At 49.3% G+C, this 17,921-nt stretch overlaps 1 protein-coding gene across 1 annotated transcript in view; it reads left to right on the top strand.

Annotated features, from left to right (window-relative positions):
* The first annotated feature begins 6,175 nt into the window (after window positions 1-6,175).
* The window catches only part of LOC147700507 (uncharacterized), a 30,561-nt gene continuing 18,815 nt past the window's right edge, over window positions 6,176-17,921 (top strand). The window contains exon 1 of the mRNA XM_086929658.1: window positions 6,176-6,300. The gene's annotated coding sequence lies outside the window, so the exon portion shown is untranslated. The remainder of the gene's footprint in view (window positions 6,301-17,921) is intronic.

The raw sequence follows: 17,921 nt of genomic DNA, 5'->3' as shown, positions 1-17,921 counted from the left end.
TCTAATTTGCAGATGGCAGAACGTATTTGTGTACCTCAATAGATAGTTGTGTAACAAGAGAACACAAGGAGAGAATAGCAAAGGCCAGTCGGATAAGATAATGTAAGGAAAGAATAGGGGGAGGCAGATAGTCAGTCGAGACGAGGATCAATCTACCCAGACATGGATTAACGAACTCGACCAGACCCTGACATCAGTTTCGTAAACAAGGGCAAAGGAGTCACTCTTTAACTGGAGAGACGCGTAGCAGCTGAGAAAAGGAAAAACTCTACGTTCGCCGTGCTGCCTTAGTGAGGGCAACACAAAATGGCGACGAACCACAAAATGGCGGCTACATATGGGACGAAGTCAGAAATCGAAGAACCTCACTCCGCCCACCTGTCGTTATCTCACAGGAGGAGAGGCAGTGGTGTGATGCTGCGGAAGGAGGAGGAGCTGACCCCGGAAGAATCAGCAAGAGGACAGAGAAAAGGGTTTAGACGGAGGAAGGGGGGAACGCGAATAGAGGAGATGGAGAAAAGGCGAGTGGAGTGTATTGTGTGGAAGACCCAGGAGGCGGAACGCGAGAAGAGGACGGAGCCGAAACCGAAGGGGAAGACGAGAGGTGGAGCGAGGAGGTGTGTTGCCCCCGGAGGATGCTGAAGAGCGGCCGCAACTCAGGAGAGTTGCGGCAGAGCCAGTGAGTGTCCACGGGATGGGCAAGTGGCGGGAAGGCACTACGGGTGACGGGAAGGCTTCAAGGTCAGCGGGAGGAGAACCAGAGCAGTAACCCGGCACTGTGCTCAAAACGCTGGCCAAATCCCAATACACACCTTCACTGAGACCCTGTGCCATACCACTCTGAGATCCTTTCCGGAGGTCCCTATAAATCCCTTCTGATTGTAAAGGCGAATTGCTGAGTCAGGAAACAAGATATCTCTAAAAAAAAAGAACCAAATTAGACAACCCTGAGAAAAAGTATTCCAGGATTGTCTGTCTATACTTTAGTATTTTCTGTATTTTGTATTTAAGTTCTCCTTACTTTGAAAACTCCACTTTTCCTTTATTACTGTCTTGCGACACCGGACGGGTGTGGTGAAGGGTGTATGACTCTCCAACCCCTGTGACAAAGCAGTGTCTGACTGCTCCTTTCTCTCTCCATTCATGAGCCTCCGAGGAAGACCACTGGACCAAGAGAGAAGAAGGAGAGACAGGGGACACCAGCCCTTGTACCCAGGAGGAAGAAGACGCGAAGAACGGAGAAGGATTTATCTCACCTATACCCAAGAACTTAAGTATTCCAAATAAAACCCTTACCATTAAGAAATATTTACAGCCTCTGCATCTATTTATCCGGCCCGCGCTCCCACAAACCTTCTTTTGTGAGAATCCTCAAGTGTATTAGGTGCACCTTAACTTCCACAGTGGAGACATCACCAGTAATAACACAACCAGGCACATGTAAATAAATTGTAAATTGTTGTGTCTTGTAAAGCGCACTGCTACCCGGAGGCCTCGTAGCGCTATAGACCGCTGGGGAACCCGTCCTGGCTTTCCCTGTGAGATAGTCCCTCCTGGGGGTCTCCAAGGTGAAACCAGGCATCCCCGGCGTTTGTGTGGGGCCGTTGTGGAGATGAGGCAAGCTAATGCCCAGAGTTGCCGAGTGTGCTCCCAGGTCGGAGTAGGCACCGATGTGAGAATTATCAGTCCGCTGATCCTGGTCCAAGACCCTGCCGCGTCGGGAATCGAACCCTGGTCCCGGGCCGTTCTCTGCACTCGGGTCTGCCGCCTCTAACCAGTGAGCATGGTCTGGGTTTGTTCCAAGTGTACTCAGCACAGATTAGGACCATGCACCCGAGTGCATAAACATGTGCTCTTAAATAAGTGCAAACTCTGAGCTACATCTCCTGCTGGAGACCGTGCAGAAGTCAGATCACTTCCAGTAACTCTGATTTGCGATGGAGCCCGTTCTACCTTTGCAGGTGAACGGCTCACAATATTGTGGGTGTCAGTCTCTGGAACTGTCTGCTGCCAGTGCAACGGCCCCCACCCTCAGGTTTCAAGGGAGCTAAACTCTGCTTCATACCTAGGTGGCGTACAACATGCATTTCCATTGAGGAACTAGTCCTTGCGAGTGTGCATGAAGCAAAAGTGTACTCCCATTTGGATGGCGCTATGCCCTGCTGTAGCTTCCCCCCAGGCCCATTCTCGTAACAAACATATATAATGTCAGCAGCAGGTTATTTATTTGTGACTTACCAGCCACTGAGTCACAGTACTACAGCTCAGCTGGGAAATTAAAGCCTGCTGCAGCCGATCGACATGGGCAGCTGAGAGAATGTGGCATAACTTTGGAGTTGGGGAACCAGGTGTGAGTCTCGGCGTTGACTCAACATCTTGTGATACTGGGCAAATCACTTGATCTCCCAGTACTTGTCAAAAATTAATGTGTCCTTGTGTAATGTAACTGGTGCTCATGTTACGCGCTCCAAAACCTTCAGTCAAGTTTGTGCTATATAAAACTGCAAAAAAAAAGCCTCTTGGAGTCAGACTGTCACGTTTAGCTCTCCTATCTTTGCTTGGCTGCAGACTGATAGCAGGGAATCTGATAAATTCTCACATGAAGTCATGTGCTAGTTGTAGGAAGGTGGATATCTGACTATGGTTGCCCCCAACTTTTTGCATGGTGTTTTGCTGGTTTCTCGACTTAGTTGACCTGGGGCTCTGCTATTCAGGACCCCAGGCCCACTGCTCTCTCTCTAAATGGATTCCATGTACTCTAGGTACATAACTAATTGGATACTGAGTCACCTTATCAGCCCCTGTACAGTGTACCTTAGGTACCCAGGGCATAGGTGCACCCAGGGCCTACCAGGGGCTGCAGCATGTATTATGCCACCCTTGGCTGGCCATCCAAATCTGACACAACTGGCTGCATGACAGCTGGGGCAAGGTGGTGTAATCATCCTTTGGTTTAGGTATAGTAACTCTATACCTAACCCTAAAATGGACACATATATTCCTATCAGTCACTCCTATGGCAGGCCTTATCAATCCTGAAGGCAGAGTGCTTGGAATTATTTGAGATGGTGCTCTGGCATGAGCTGAGCCCGTTTGCAGCTTGCCGAACCAAGTCCTAATAGCTGTTCCAGGATAATGCTATACCATATACTCTTAAGTGCATTATGAACCTCGCGGTCAAATGCTAACTTTGGTATAGCATTATCAAAACATGTCGAGTAAGGTGTCATACGAATTGGAATACTACCCCCTCGCCAATTCTGGCGACGGGGGTAGCATTCCACCCTTCTAGAGGGACACGACATGTATGTAACTGTGAACCCCGGTTAAAGTTAACTCGAGCCTCAGCATCACAAAATAGATGCTGCCACCACAGACACAAGTCTGACCTCCTGCTGCTGGGAGTCCTTCCAGCGAGGGAGGCTCGGACAGAGGGTTTCCTACCTTGGGAGGTGCTAGCACCACCCCAGACAGGATTTTGTGTATTAGGTAGGACAGGGCTGAAAGGAATGAGACATGCCTGGGGCACACAAGGTGTCCCTGTGCATATGCCGGTCTAAACCAGTTCTTGGGGCACCCCAGCCCCAGAGCTGGCGCAAGACCGGACAAAGGAAATTGGGTGTAACCACCCCCCTTCCTGGTCCCACCCAGAGGAGGGACCTAGTCGAAGTGCAGCTCCCTTTAGCTGAATAAAGGTAGGAGCTGGTCCCATTCCAAATTAGATTATCCTGATCTACTTCACAAGAAGAAACTCTGGACCTCGACGTTCTGCTCCACAGAAGACAGAAGGAATCTCCCTTGTGGGCAAGGAGTGTCCACCCTGCATCTGCAGGCACCACCAGCGTACCGCGACTTCCCTTTGTCGTCTTCCTGCAAAGGATCCAGACTTCAGAGCCCAACGAGACCCGGATTCCCAGACCTCTCCGACCTCAACCCACATCTGCAGCCGAGCTGAGACCCGTGGGTGCAACGAGACACGTGGGACCGGCCATCTTGAAAGAAGCAGCACTTCGCTCCAGCACGACTTCCGAGGCATCCTCGTCCAAGTGCTTTGGGGACTGAGAAGCCCCAACCCCGAGCAGCTCCTGCATCAAAGATCAGCCCTCCAGCATCCACAAGATCTGCGTGGGGCCCTTCTGCCTGTTTGCTGCTCGACGCGTTGTCTGGTCACTTGCCGGCTGGCTAGTGACCTCCTAGACGACGAACACCGACAACTTTGCTGCTGGTCTGGTTGCTCCAGACTGGCCCTTGCTCCCCTCCAAAAGAGGAGCACCCCGGACCCTCCTGGTCCACTCCAGACGCCGTTTCCACTCACCGCGTGGGTTGCCTTTGCCAAGGCCTGTTGAACCCGAATCCGGAGACGACACCGCCGACAGCGAGAGCCTGCGTGGGACAGCTCACACTAGTGGTTAGGGTTCTAAGTGGCGTGTGAAACCGCAGTGATCGCTGTCTTGAGCTGTGCATGGCCGGTGCCACCTACTGTCACTGGGACTCATGCCACCGTAACCGGACACAAGTCAACTCCAAGGGCTGGGTAGGTAGCAACACATATTGCGGTCAGGAGGAGGTGAGCAGGAGGTTGATTCTTGGACACCGGCTTCCTCCTGTTTAAATAGAGGCCTGGTGAGTGGCAGCAGCAAAATTAATTCCTGGGGGGTGGTCCTGACCCTGCTACTCGAGGCTTCTTGGCAAGGGAGAGTGTGAGAGAGAGCAAAAGAGAGCGAGAGAGAGATGGAGAGAGAGGGGAGAGGGAGAAAGAGAGAGGGAGAGGAAAGAGAGAGAGGGGGAGAGAGAGGGAGAGAGAGGTAGAAAGAGAGAGAGAAGGAGAGAGAGAGGGGGGAGAGAGGGAGAGAGAGAGGGGGAGAGAGAGAGAGGAGAGAGAGGGAGATATAGGAGAGAGAGAGAGATAGGGGGAGAGAGGAGAGAGAGAGAGAGGGGGGAGATAGAGGGGGAGAGAGAGAGGGAGAGAGAGAGAGAGAGAGAGAGAGAGAGAGAGAGGGAGGGAGAGAAGGAGAGAGGGAGAGAGAGAAAAAGAGGGAGAGCGAGAGAGAGAGAGAGGGAGGGAGGGAGAGAGGAGAGGGAGAGAGAGGATATATATATATATATATAGAGAGAGAGAGAGAGAGGGAGAGAAAAAAAGAGGGAGGGAGAGAGAGGGAAGGAGGAAGAGAGAGTTAAAAAGAGAGAGGTTTAGAGAAAGATGCAGAGGCAGGGAGAAAGAGTGTGTGTGTGTGTTTGCGTGTGTATGTATGTGTAGGTGCATACGCTCTCTCCTAGGTGGCATCTGGAAGCACTGTGACTGTGATAACCAGTATTTTAATGGAGTCTTATCTATCAAAAAAAGGATAAACATGTGTCCCTATGAAGCTTCATGTGACTCCAAAGACAAGCTCAGCCTATTCTTGTGTGGCAGAAAGGCTTGCCATATCTAAAGCAGCGCTCCAGACGGATCTGCAGGGGGTGGCAGTTACTTTCAGGTGTTTTGCAGCAAGAACCTTTTAGAGTTTCACATCGCTCCAAAGGGAGAAGTTCTTAAGTTTCTCTTTTCCAATGCACTTCATTGCTTGGTTTTACTCAAGAGGAGGTGTCACTCCAGGTGTCACTCATCTGATTATTGAATGTCACTCCAGGTGTCACTCATCTGATCATTGATGTCACTCATCTGATCATTGAATGTCACTCCAGGTGTCACTCATCTGATCATTGAATACCACTCCAGGTGTCACTCGTCTGATCATTGAATGTCACTCCTAAGTCCACTGAGACCATGGACACGTCACCCATGGGCACTCTGAGAGCTCGGCTGCCAGTGACCGTGGATGCCGAGCAGCGGTGACGGTGGCTGGGCTGGGGCGGCCTCCAGCTCTGAAGGGTCATCAGAAGGGGTGCAGGGTAGCACACACTTGGGCAGACCCGAGGAGCCGCGTGCCGTCTGCGCATGTCAGCCAGTGCAGTGTCTTGGCTACTGCGGGTGCGCATGCGCAGCGCGTGACCTTGTACTGTCTACGCATGTGACATAGTGCTCTGTCTCAAACCCTGAAGTGCGCATGCGCCTTACGTCGCCTTGGACAAAGAACGCATGTCTGCGCATGTCAGACAGTAGAGGCTGGATGTACGCATGCGCCATATGGGATCGGCAGCACAGAATGTGTCACGGGACTGAGCATGCGCAGTCGGGTCACTCGGGCCCCGCCCACCCTCCAGTCCCTGTTATTTCACTTCTCATGTCCCCCTCCCAACGCCCAGGGGTCTTCAGCCCCCCCACGAGGCCGGCGAGGACCAGGAGCGCCCCCCAGCTCGGTAGGTAGCCCTCACTCCCTGCGCGGGCACGCCCTGCTGGGCTCGTCGCCAGATGGTGTACAATGAAGGGCTCAAAGGTTCGCTTCCAAACCCCGGTCTTACCCGGGGACCTTGAAAGGGCAGAGTCGCCGGGTTTACATGAGCACCGGTTCCATTGCACAAGGACACAATCATTTTTGGTAGTAGGCGTGGGGGAGATGAAGTGGTTTGTCCAGAATCACAGGGTGTTGTGCAGACGCAGAGATTCGGACCTGGTTCCCCCAGCTCTAAAGTCGGCAGCTCTGGCCCTTATACCACGTCTTCTCCTTTGTTGCATGCACTAGTGCAGTCTACCGGGCGAGAGGGAGGTCCTGGATCAGTGAGAGGTGCCCCCCCCTTGCAGTGTTTCCCATCCTCCGTCTGATAGAGGCCCAACTCAGGTCGTGTGTCCCCCCCCCCACACACCTGGGGTCACAGGCAAGAGGAACATGCTTGCACCTCGGGCCTGTGACCCCAGGCCTGGGGCAGAGTCCGGTTTTTCCCAGGTTTCACCTCTCCACATATCACCCTCCCTTTCATGGGCACACTGATTGTGTTCATCTCACTAGAACTGGAAGTTGCATTACCCACAATGCAATGGGCAGGGCACATGACCACCTCTTCTCCCCTTAAGGAGCCTCACCAGGCTAGTGAATATGAGCTGGGCACGGTGTGTCCTGCCCCGTGCAGGGCCCTCTCTCATGTCACACAGATGCCCCCCTCCTCAGTCTATTCCTTGTGCTGTGCCGCCCCGTTCCTGGTGCTGTGCCGCCCCTCCCCAGTCTTGGTGATGTGCCACCCTAGTTTTAGTGATGTGCCGCCCCAGTCTTGGTGATGTACCGCGCTGCCCCAGTCTTGGTGATGTGCCCGCTGCCCCAGTCTTGGTGATGTGCCCGCTGCCCCAGTCTTTGTGATGTGCCGCGCTGCCCCAGTCTTGGTGATGTGCCATCCCAGTTCTGGTATAGTGTTGCTCCAGCCCATGTTTATTCTTTGAATTCTGGGACTTGTATTCCGTTTTAGATTTTGCTTACGCTGTGCTTGTGAAATCTATTGTATTTAATATATCTTAAATGGAACTTACACCCCACCTTCAGTTCTGATTGGTCCGTGTGCTTGCCCGTTTGTTTTCCTCAGTTACTATTGGTTGTAAGCTGTTCTCCCTTCTGTGTCTCTCTTATCAGTTTCCCATGGCCTAACTACTCATCTCCATCTGCATGGTGCTTCAAACTACTTTTTTTGATAAAGCTTAATACTCTTTACTTTCACAGGCTGCGTTTTGCATCTTGCTTTGTGTACTTTTCTTTACATATTTCGAATTCCAATGCCTGATTATTTGCTTTTTTCTGAAATGCTTCATGTGCTTTTTGGTAAGCCACATTGCCGCCAACACATCCAGAATAATATGTTTTTAATGCTCTTGCATCATTACATATGTATGTGGATGAGGGTATTGCACTCAAATTTTCAGTCTCCTGGCATTAGTTCGATATGTGTGCAGCACTAGATTAGTGCCTGCTAAACCCTAAATAATCTATGGATGTGGCCTGGGATCGCTAGATCACCAGGACTCCAGTGCGCACAACGATTAGCTATTCATACAAATGAAACCATTAGTCAAATTTTTTCTTGTTCTTAAATCATCACAAGTTTAGTCTATAAAAATCCATTCATGTCATTTTGTGATCATTGCATCAAAAATCAATAGTCAATGAGAATAATTCATATACAATTATTCAAAACAATTTTAGTACAACACAAATTACACTTGTAACCCAATGCATTTCGGGGTCTACACCCCTTCGTCAGGGGTCCTGGTAACTGGTTGTCTTTGATGTATATGTGTTGTTAAATAAAAATAGAATCTGAATTTCTGAGTTGAATGAGTTTATCTGTTAGGTCTTGAGCACGTAGCCGAGCGTGTAAATTCTGCGAGTGTAGGAGTTAACGTTTAAGGGCTCGCTTGCATCGTTTTTTCACACGAGAGGCAATGTAACCGGCTCCGTGTTGGCGTTCTTGCTAGGGGCTCTTGCATCATTACAGGCACTATTGGATATTTGTTTTACCGCCAAATTAGTGACAGCGTTTAGCACATTATGACTTGCCAGACTGCTGAATCATTAATGTATTATTGTCACATTAACACCATTGATCAACCATTATTTGAATGTTCACTGTCGGCCTGTGGTACATAACCACGTCTGAGAGTATGAACACTGGTACTATTCTTCTTTCTTCACATTGCCACACCTGTGATTACTATCAGTAAGCCATGGATTAACATGCTATAACCGTATAAATACAGTACACAGAGTTACACCCTGTTTCACATTGAAACCTGCCTGTGAAAGAGGATCTTGTGTTAGCACATTCTTGAACCATGGTGCACTACTCGACAGGTAATGGCATTATGCTTTTCTTGTCGACCCGGAGATTCTGAGCCATTCATGTAATTGTTCATTCATCCCCTCATGTGTATAAACCGCTTGTCGCATTTTTTTCACTCTGTTATGTTTTTTACTTGGTCAACAACAGTCAACTCGTACATTTATTTTCCAGGGTGTGATAATGGTAAGATAACTCTGGTGGTTAAAGTACTTGCTGGAGAGAACATGGTGCATTGTATTCAGTTTTTACACATCATAGCATGGAGGATTAATGTGACTGCTGGAAATACAGTGTGCAAAAGTCAGGTCCCTGATTTTTATTTTATACAGATAGGGTTACTGTTTTATTTGCAGACATCCTGTTTACCTGCATGTCCGAAGCTACAATCTTTATAATGTAGCTCAGTGATTTATGAACTGTCATCAAGCAGCAACATGCACACTGCAAGACTCTTACCATTGTCTCAAACTTTTACTATTCTAAGGTTGTTACAAAGGGTTCCTTTGTAGTGCCAGATACTTTTTAGTACAGACAACTCCATCCACTGACTTCTGAATGCCCTACACACGTTTTAAATCCTGACTTTGAGTTCCTTCAGAACAAGCACTCTTCAAATGTAGGACCTTGTTACTCTCATTGTCTTACATAACATTTCCATTATTGACTAATACACTCGTGAGTCATTGCAGCTGTGCATTATATGTGGCTCAGACACCGCACCCTCATGTGAGTCATTGCAGCTGTGCATTATATGTGGCATGTAATGGCTCCAACACCGCACACTCATGTGAGTCATTGCAGCTGTGCATTATATATGGCATGTAAGGCTCCGACACCGCACACTCGTGTGAGTCATTGCAGCTGTGCATTATATGTGTCATGTAAGGCTCCGACACCGCACACTCGTGTGAGTCATTGCAGCTGTGTATTATATGTGGCATGTAGTGGCTCCGACACTGCACACTCGTGTGAGTCATTGCAGCTGTGTATTATATGTGGCATGTAGTGGCTCCGACACTGCACACTCATGTGAGTCATTGCAGCTGTGTATTATATGTGGCATGTAATGGCTCCGACACCGCACACTCGTGTGAGTCATTGCATCTGTGTATTATATGTGGCATGTAATGGCTCCGACACCGCACACTCGTGTGAGTCATTGCAGCTGTGTATTATATGTGGCATGTAATGGCTCTGACACCGCACACTCGTGTGAGTCATTGCAGCTGTGTATTATATGTGGCATGTAATGGCTCCGACACCGCACACTCGTGTGAGTCATTGCAGCTGTGTATTATATGTGGCATGTAATGGCTCCGACACCGCACACTCGTGTGAGTCATTGCAGCTGTGTATTATATGTGGCATGTACTGGCTCCGACACTGCACACTCGTGTGAGTCATTGCAGCTGTGTATTATATGTGGCATGTAGTGGCTCCGACACTGCACACTCATGTGAGTCATTGCAGCTGTGTATTATATGTGGCATGTAATGGCTCCGACACCGCACACTCGTGTGAGTCATTGCATCTGTGTATTATATGTGGCATGTAATGGCTCCGACACCGCTTTTATAGTTTCAGTAACTTTGTTGCACAACTGTTCACCAAGCTACAACTTACAACAAAAACTGTAAAAGCGCAACTAATGCATTTAACAATGATTGTTTTTATTCCATTCTAATACATGACTACAAGTCCCAAAATGAAAAGAAAATGGCCGGACTTGAGCACATCATAAATGGACCTGGGAAACTTAGCAGCTTTGTAGTGTGTGCCGTTTCTGATGGGCTTATGTGTGACATATCCATGTATGTACCTTTCATGCATGACACTTTGAGTAACATTTCATGACAAGCTTAGTCTTGACCCGCCAATGGACAGACTCACCCACCATGAAGCCTGAACAGACAAACTGTCCCCAGCAGTATGTGAGATCACCACAGCAGTAAAAGAGCCCAACTGTCTGAGTTGTAAAGGAACACAGGGTGGCAGTTCCTGGCTGCGGGACTCCGCTACCAGCCCTCTCCAGGCCGTGCCAGCACCTGGGACTCCGTGTGGGCATTCCCTTCCCCCAGGGCCTTCAAGCACCAGGCCCTGCCACTACCGGAGGCTCTGTAAAGTAATTTCCTCCTTCCAGGCCCTACCGGCACATGGGCTTCATTCAATGTAGTCATTCCCTCCCTCCAGGCCCTGCCGGCACCTGGGACTCCGTCTTTCCGACACTTTTATCCAGAGCATCCTCCCATCCGGCTCTCACAGCAGTCTAATCTTCTAGGCCCCTTGAGTGCTTCCTACACCCTGGTCCTAGGGACACTCTTTGCAGGCTCCAGTAACACCCCCTCCCTCCAGCCCTCCCTCCCTCTGTGTTACTTTACCACTCACTCCATTTTGAAATATGCAATGTTGTTTCTACTTTAGCGTCATGAGGCGTCACTCTCTAGGGTTCAGCGGCACCCTTCCCTTCCCGTCTCTTCTGCACCCCTCCCTTCTCCTTGGATGTCTTCAGCCCTCCCTCAATCCAGGCTCTTCTAACCCTCCATAGGGAGCCTCCACCCCCTCCTCATTGAGCCATCAAAAACTCCTTTTACCTTCTTTTTCCAGGGCCTGGTTCCAGTGCCAGTGACGTCCTTCCTCGGAGCAGACCGTTGGCATAGCTGCCAACTGGCGAGATGTCATGGGTGACAACTTATGCCGCTCCTGGCTATTAGCCTCCAACACACTGCATTCTGGGACTTGTAATTTAATGTAACCGTTTCACACAAGAATTAATATTACCAAGCGAAGGGCTGTCAAAGACGTAGCTGGGGCTACCTGAAGGAATGCATTGGCAACTGCTCTGCTACCACCAATCCTATGATCACTCATCCACTGCCAGTCCAGTTTTTAGTTTTGCGAAATCTGCTTGTTTCCTTCTTGGGTTGCTCACACATTGTGCTGTGGGTGAATACTCAGGAGGAAGTAGGCTGGTAGCTACCTGTCCAGAACACTTGTTCCTGAGCATTAGGAGCATCTCGAGGCAGGCAGCAGGCAGTCTAAGACATCCCTAGCACGCCTGGTCCATGCAAGTCTGAGGAAGGAGAGCCAGGGGTTTACTGATTGGGTCTCCTGTGGTGCCTCGGGTCCCTTTGCACTCTTCTTCTCCAAGGACACCGACTCCCTGGTTCGTTTAATGTGCCACAGAGACCTTGGAAAGAGAATGCACATCTCACCTGTGTTTCCAGCTGTCACATCTGGTTAGTGGCTAATGTCACAGTATGTTTCCAGAACTTTGGTCAGCAGGTTTTACTCTGATCAGTCAGCCAGGGGAGGAGGGAAAAGGGCCTGGGTAGGGTTATTCCAAAGCTCCATTACTTGCCCCACCTTAGATCTGAGAGCCCATGCACTGTAGGTGCAGCTGTCTCCCTGGTCTTACAGGCCAGAGACCACAGACAGCTGCTTGAGACGCACTCGCTGCGTATCCACAAGGACCGCTCCTCTGATGCGGCACTGCCAGCTGCAGGGCTGTGGATGAAGGGTCACTGCCTGTGGTGGGAGGCCTGTCTGTGACACATACAAACATGGAGGAGTCTGCTCCCAGATCCCAGACTGGATCCTACGCAGACAGACTGTCACTCCTGCTGTTTGCCTCCTGGACTAACCTTTACAGAGGTTGTTGACGTACTGGGTGCAAGACACACAGAGCAGACCCCAAAGCTCCTCCCCTTCCCCATCTCCTCCAACACTGGCAGGATCTGTGTTTACTCCAAATTGATTTTCATGACAGTGTTCATGGTATAGAACCACGTGAGTTTTCAAATCCATAATTTAGATCTTTTCGTCAATCTCCCCCGTTGCCGTCAAGGGGCTGCTCCCTGGTGGGGTTGCGGGTGCTCCTGGTTACCAAGGTCTTTGTGTTGCGGTCCTACTCTGTTCCTTTTACAAATCCTTGTTTAGAGATGTTAGTGGGAGTGGAGTGAGACCTACAACTCCCATACTTCATGTGTTGCTAGAAGCCCGGGAGAGAAACAATGATAGCCCTGCTCACATGGGCACCTGTTCAAAGAACATTTCCGCTGTGCGTCTTCTACCATATTATTCCGCACCTGAAAACCTTACCCCAGATGACTCTGTCTGGGGTCTCCAACTGTCGTAGTCCTCTGGCTGCTTGATTGTTGTGAAGGGAGAAATTCTGGTACTGTGCACAAAGATGAATGAACGTACTGCACTTTAGAATGTTATTAGTAAAGGGAGAATGTCTGTAGTACTCCGCAGTCCATCAGTGACGGAGTAAAACCTGCTCTACTGCAAGACGCTTGTGCTAAAGGAGGGACACTGGTCGTCTCGACCAGATGAGCCCGTTTTAGTCTGGAGGAGACGGTGGGGATCGGTGTGCTGCCGCAGGGTGACACCGCTGACTACAAGGCTCCCCTGGCTGTACTCCTCCATTGGGCCCACCTGTGTATGAGCGAGGGACCTCTAGGAACAGATCAATGGGTATACAGCGTATGCATGCTGGAATAAGAATGAATGGTGACAGTAACGTACAGTAGGAAACGGGGGATCCTGGTCCACCCGAAAGCGAGGGACCCCGACCAGGGGCCAATCTTAAGGCTGAAACATGTTGACCCACTGGATGGGGGAGTAATTACCATTCTGATGCATTACCTATGGTTTTAATGATCTTGCTACCATCCAACATTAAAAGGGTAATATCCCGGGGAAGGCCGCTAAAATTTGTATCTCAAACTGGATTCCCCTACACACCTTGCAAAGACAGGGGACCACATGCCTTCAGAGAATTCTTTGGCACTCAAAGCTGGCCATCGATGGAGAGTTTTACTGCACTTCAGATGTAAATGGAAATTGCTGGTGGTAGCGCCTTCATGCATATGCCACTCACAGAAGAGTAGAGTGTCAAGGGGCCACGTTTCCTATTTAAAAACTGAAATACTAAGAAGCTGGCCCTTAAGAAAATCAATAAATAAGGTATCTATTTTGAAAAACCTTTTGTAGTGATAGTTAATTTATACTAATTTTGTAGGAAATGTCGCGTACCTGTCTACCTTGAGTACTTGGAGGATTAGAGTGAAACAATCATTTTTTAAATAAGTACAAATAGTAAAGTGCCACTTTAGTCAAACTCTTCACTGAACCACTGCTCTGGACATCTGAAGCTCCTCCCCTCCATAGGAGTGGAGAGCAGTAGTATGGCTAGTCCCGTGCTCCAGGCTTCATGGCGGTGAGAGGTTGTTGATTGTGAACTACAAGCCATACATTATTTTCTTCTCTTATGTGTTTTTATACTGCTCAAGTCCCATTCTGGGACTGTATTTGAGAACCGCACAGATGATGGGATGACACATCTGCGCCTAGGTTCATAGCAGACCATCAGAGGCTCCGATGGGTACAGGTCCTCCCTGTGAGCCAGCAGATACTTTTTCAGATGGATCTGAGCAGTTTGTTCTGATCCTGGTTGCTGTTTTTGGAGCGTGTGGATTTGGGATCAGTTATAGAGTTCCTGTTATTTTCTTTTCGCCATTTATGGATTCAGTGTGTTTATTCCATACTTGGTGTGTTTTGTGGCCCAGGTTTGTTATTTTTGACTGTGGGTATTGTGAGGCAGTTTGATCTCCAGTGTCTGTGATAAGTTTTTGTGCCATCAACAAAGAGGTGCTCTGCGCTCCACCAATGAAGCGTGCTTTATCTCCCCGCGTGGGTATCTGGTATAGCCAGGCCCCTGGAATTATGTGGCAATTCAGGGCCATCTTTTGTAGCCGGGACGCTCATAGGTAGCATTACACGGCCTAGGCTGTCTCGGTTTTATTTCATTCTCTTGTGATTTTTACACTCATTATACAAAAGGGATCTCAACGGTGTGCAAGATACAAAGGATTTTTGAGGCAGAAAATATTCACCAGATCATATTGAAAATGCTATTCACCAATCAATAATGATTCTGCTTTGCACAGAAGCGCAGGAAAACGATGATGCTCTCCCTGGTAATTCCCAGAGTAAAGTGGTTTGTAAAAAGCAATGTGTAAAAACTTATTTTAAAAAAAGCACACACAAAAGCAGTTTCCATTACAGGTTCATCATTTAAATGTCTCGCTAGGAGGCATTGAGATTCCGACATTACACATTAACACTTTCTCTGAGCTCCCTGCCCGCTTGGAATATCCACCGTCCTGAGAGCAGTACTCCGATATCTCAAAGATGCTCACAAGGAATATATTTCTAATCATGCAATCCATATAAAGGGATCGAGGCGTTTTTGATACAAAGTTGTCCAGGCAGCAATGAGGCCGGAGGAACGATACAAAGTGGAGTTATACATTGGGAAGGAAACATAGAACTTTGTACCAAAAATGAGCAGAAGTTCAGAGCAGGATTTACCGTTGGAGGGAAAGAACATTGAGACGTGTCTCTTAGGTCTGTTGCTTGTTGTCATCCGCGAGGTGAGGCGAGCTAGGGCTTCCGCCTCTGCACTTCTTGAGACTGTCTTTGAAGGGTTTGGTCATCACTCCCAGGCTACGTGACGGGCCTGACAGAGGTGTCCAGGTCAAAAAGTGTTCACCTACGAGGTCGCTTTCCAAAAAATTTCCAACAAGACCTTTATCATCAAAGAAACAAGCCCGTTCTGTCAGATATATCAGTATTTGCCGTCAAGGCCCATGCCACTGGGAGGATCGCCAACGAGCAGGACATGATGGCAAAACCTTTGACCATGAGGATTTCGAAGTTGAACTGGTCATTGCAGGGCACTCGGGTAGAAAGAAAATTGCACTGCACCCATTGGGTGTAGAGAAAAAACATCTCCGGAACATCCCTCCCAAGAAGAGACTTCCTGAAAAGGACAAGTGGCGAATGCACTGCGCTAGGAGATCACTAAAGATGTATTTTTCTACTCCACAAAAACATTCAAGAAGAGATACCCCCGGACTCCTCAGATGCGCACTAGACCAGTGTTTTACTAGAAAGAGGACAGTGGTAACCATGACAGCAAGGCTTCATGTCCATGTAAGGCACACACCGTATGAGTTATCAAGGGTGTTGTATGCGCCCATGTCATCAACTAGATTTTTATCTATAAGATCAGCTATAAGCAATATTATATCTAGATCTAGCAATTGTGGCCAGTAAATTCAGTAAATAATTTCCCATTTTTCAAACTACTGTGGTTTTCAAGGTCTTCAGAAAGAATGCTGATGCCTCTGACACCAGGTCAGAATTACCTAAAGATGGCGCTACTCCTAATCCCAGCTACAACAATGTCTGCAACCCCTAGTTGTCGAAGTATGGACCACAAGAGCCAAAAGCTGAATTCCTGATACCCAATCCCCCACCTGATTCAGCCATTGTGTCTGGAGTGATGAAGCCAAGCTCACAGTCCGCATCGGTGTCCGTACTTCTTCATCAGGCAAGATAAAAGGGCAAAGGTGTTGGATAGATCTGTGGTACATCTGCTATGACAATGAAGATAGCAATCTTCACTGCTGCCTGGGACTTGTCGTTCCCTGGAATTAGGGTATTAAATGCAACGTTTACACACAATATCACCTGTGTTTAATAATTAGTTGTGTGATAGGGGCTGCCAAGTAATTATTGACTGGAACACATAACTTCCCTCCCTCTGTGTTCACTCAGCCATCTTGGAACTTTGGGCCACGTGCTAATTGTATTGAACTTTGCCAGGACAGATGGTGAAAACGTGAGACTATCCTGACCCATCGGGGATGCCTGGACATCCTGTCTGTGAGAAGCAATGCAGAGGTTCTTAGGAGACCTTCCCAGAGACAATAGGGTTGGCTTTGTGAAGCTGCTAAACTGAAGGTCCAATTGTATCCATCAAGAATATCAGTGGCACGGTGGGGGTGTGCATGGAACTGCCTGCCATTTGACAAAGACGCTTCCTTGCGAAGCTTCCATGCTCCTCTCCAGTAATCCTGTAGAATCCTGTCACTACAACCAGCGACATGAATTATTAACATGCAAAGTCTAGCGCACTTTCAGCACAGATTATAGCCAAGTATCTACAGCAACCTTTCTGACATGGCAAGCTGCAAGTAGACCCCGCCCTGCTTGATGCGGCCTACCTTTGCTGCAAACAGACAGAGGCGCTAAGAGGAGTGGTGCTGCAGCCGAGAATAAGCAGTTCAGCAGGGACATGTTTGAACGTGCAGAGGGAGTCCCGGATGCAGGGCTGAAGAACAGTCTCCACAGTCTGGTGCAGAGGAGCCAGGAGTGGGACAGCTCGCTTGAATTGATGGTCAAGGGCTGGTGATCGAGGCATTGAGGAGAGGCGGCATGGCTGGAAAAACCAGTAGGGAAGCGTAGCAATGATCAATCAATCAATCAATCAAGGCATTTATATAGCGCACTACTCACCCGGAGGGTCTCAAGGCACTAGGGGAGGGGGGTCCGCTACTGCTCGAACAGCCAGGTCTTGAGCTGCTTCCTGACGGCGAGGTGGTCCTGGGTCAGGCGGAGGTGGGTCGGGAGAGAGTTCCAAGTCTTGGCGGCGAGGTAGGAGAAGGACCTTCCCCCTGTGGTGGCTCTTCGGATGCGGGGTACGGCGGCGAGGGCATGGCCGGTCGATCGAAGCTGGCGTTTGGGGGCGTTTGGGAGCGTAGAAGTTGAGGCGGCTGTTGAGGTATCCTGGGCCTTGGTTGTGTAGGGCTTTGTGAGCGTGGGTGAGGAGACGGAAGGTGATTCTCTTGTTGACCGGGAGCCAGTGCAGGTCTCTCAGGTGTCCGGAGATGTGGTTGCGACGGGGGATGTCCAGGATGAGTCATGCTGAGGCGTTCTGGATCCGCTGGAGCCTCTTCTGGAGTTTGGCGGTGGTTCCGGCGTAGAGGGAGTTGCCGTAGTCCAGGCGGCTGGTGACGAGGGCCTGGGTGACCGTCTTCCTGGTCTCGGTGGGGAGCCACCGGAAGATCTTTTGTAGCATGCGCAGGATGTTGAAGCACGTCGAGGAGACGGCGTTGACTTGTCTGGTCATGGAGAGGGAGGAGTCCAGGATGACGCCCAAGTTGCGTGCGTGGTCTGTCGGTTTGGGTGCGCTGCCTAGGGCGGGGGGCCACCAGGAGTCGTCCCAGGCGGAGGGTGAAGATCCCATGCATACATGTGTGGAGCAAGATAAAACCTCCAAAGAGCAATCAAGAACAGCTTTCTGTTCAGAATTCAAGTGTAGAGCCAAAAGCACAAATTGAGACCGTCACGTTAAGTGAAGCTACAGT

The sequence above is a fragment of the Lissotriton vulgaris genome, chromosome 7 (assembly GCF_964263255.1).
Source record: "Lissotriton vulgaris chromosome 7, aLisVul1.2, whole genome shotgun sequence".
In the NCBI taxonomy this organism is placed as follows: Eukaryota; Metazoa; Chordata; class Amphibia; order Caudata; family Salamandridae; genus Lissotriton; species Lissotriton vulgaris.
Note: the sequence above shows the minus strand (reverse complement) of the source record. Positions and strands in the feature narration are given on the sequence as shown.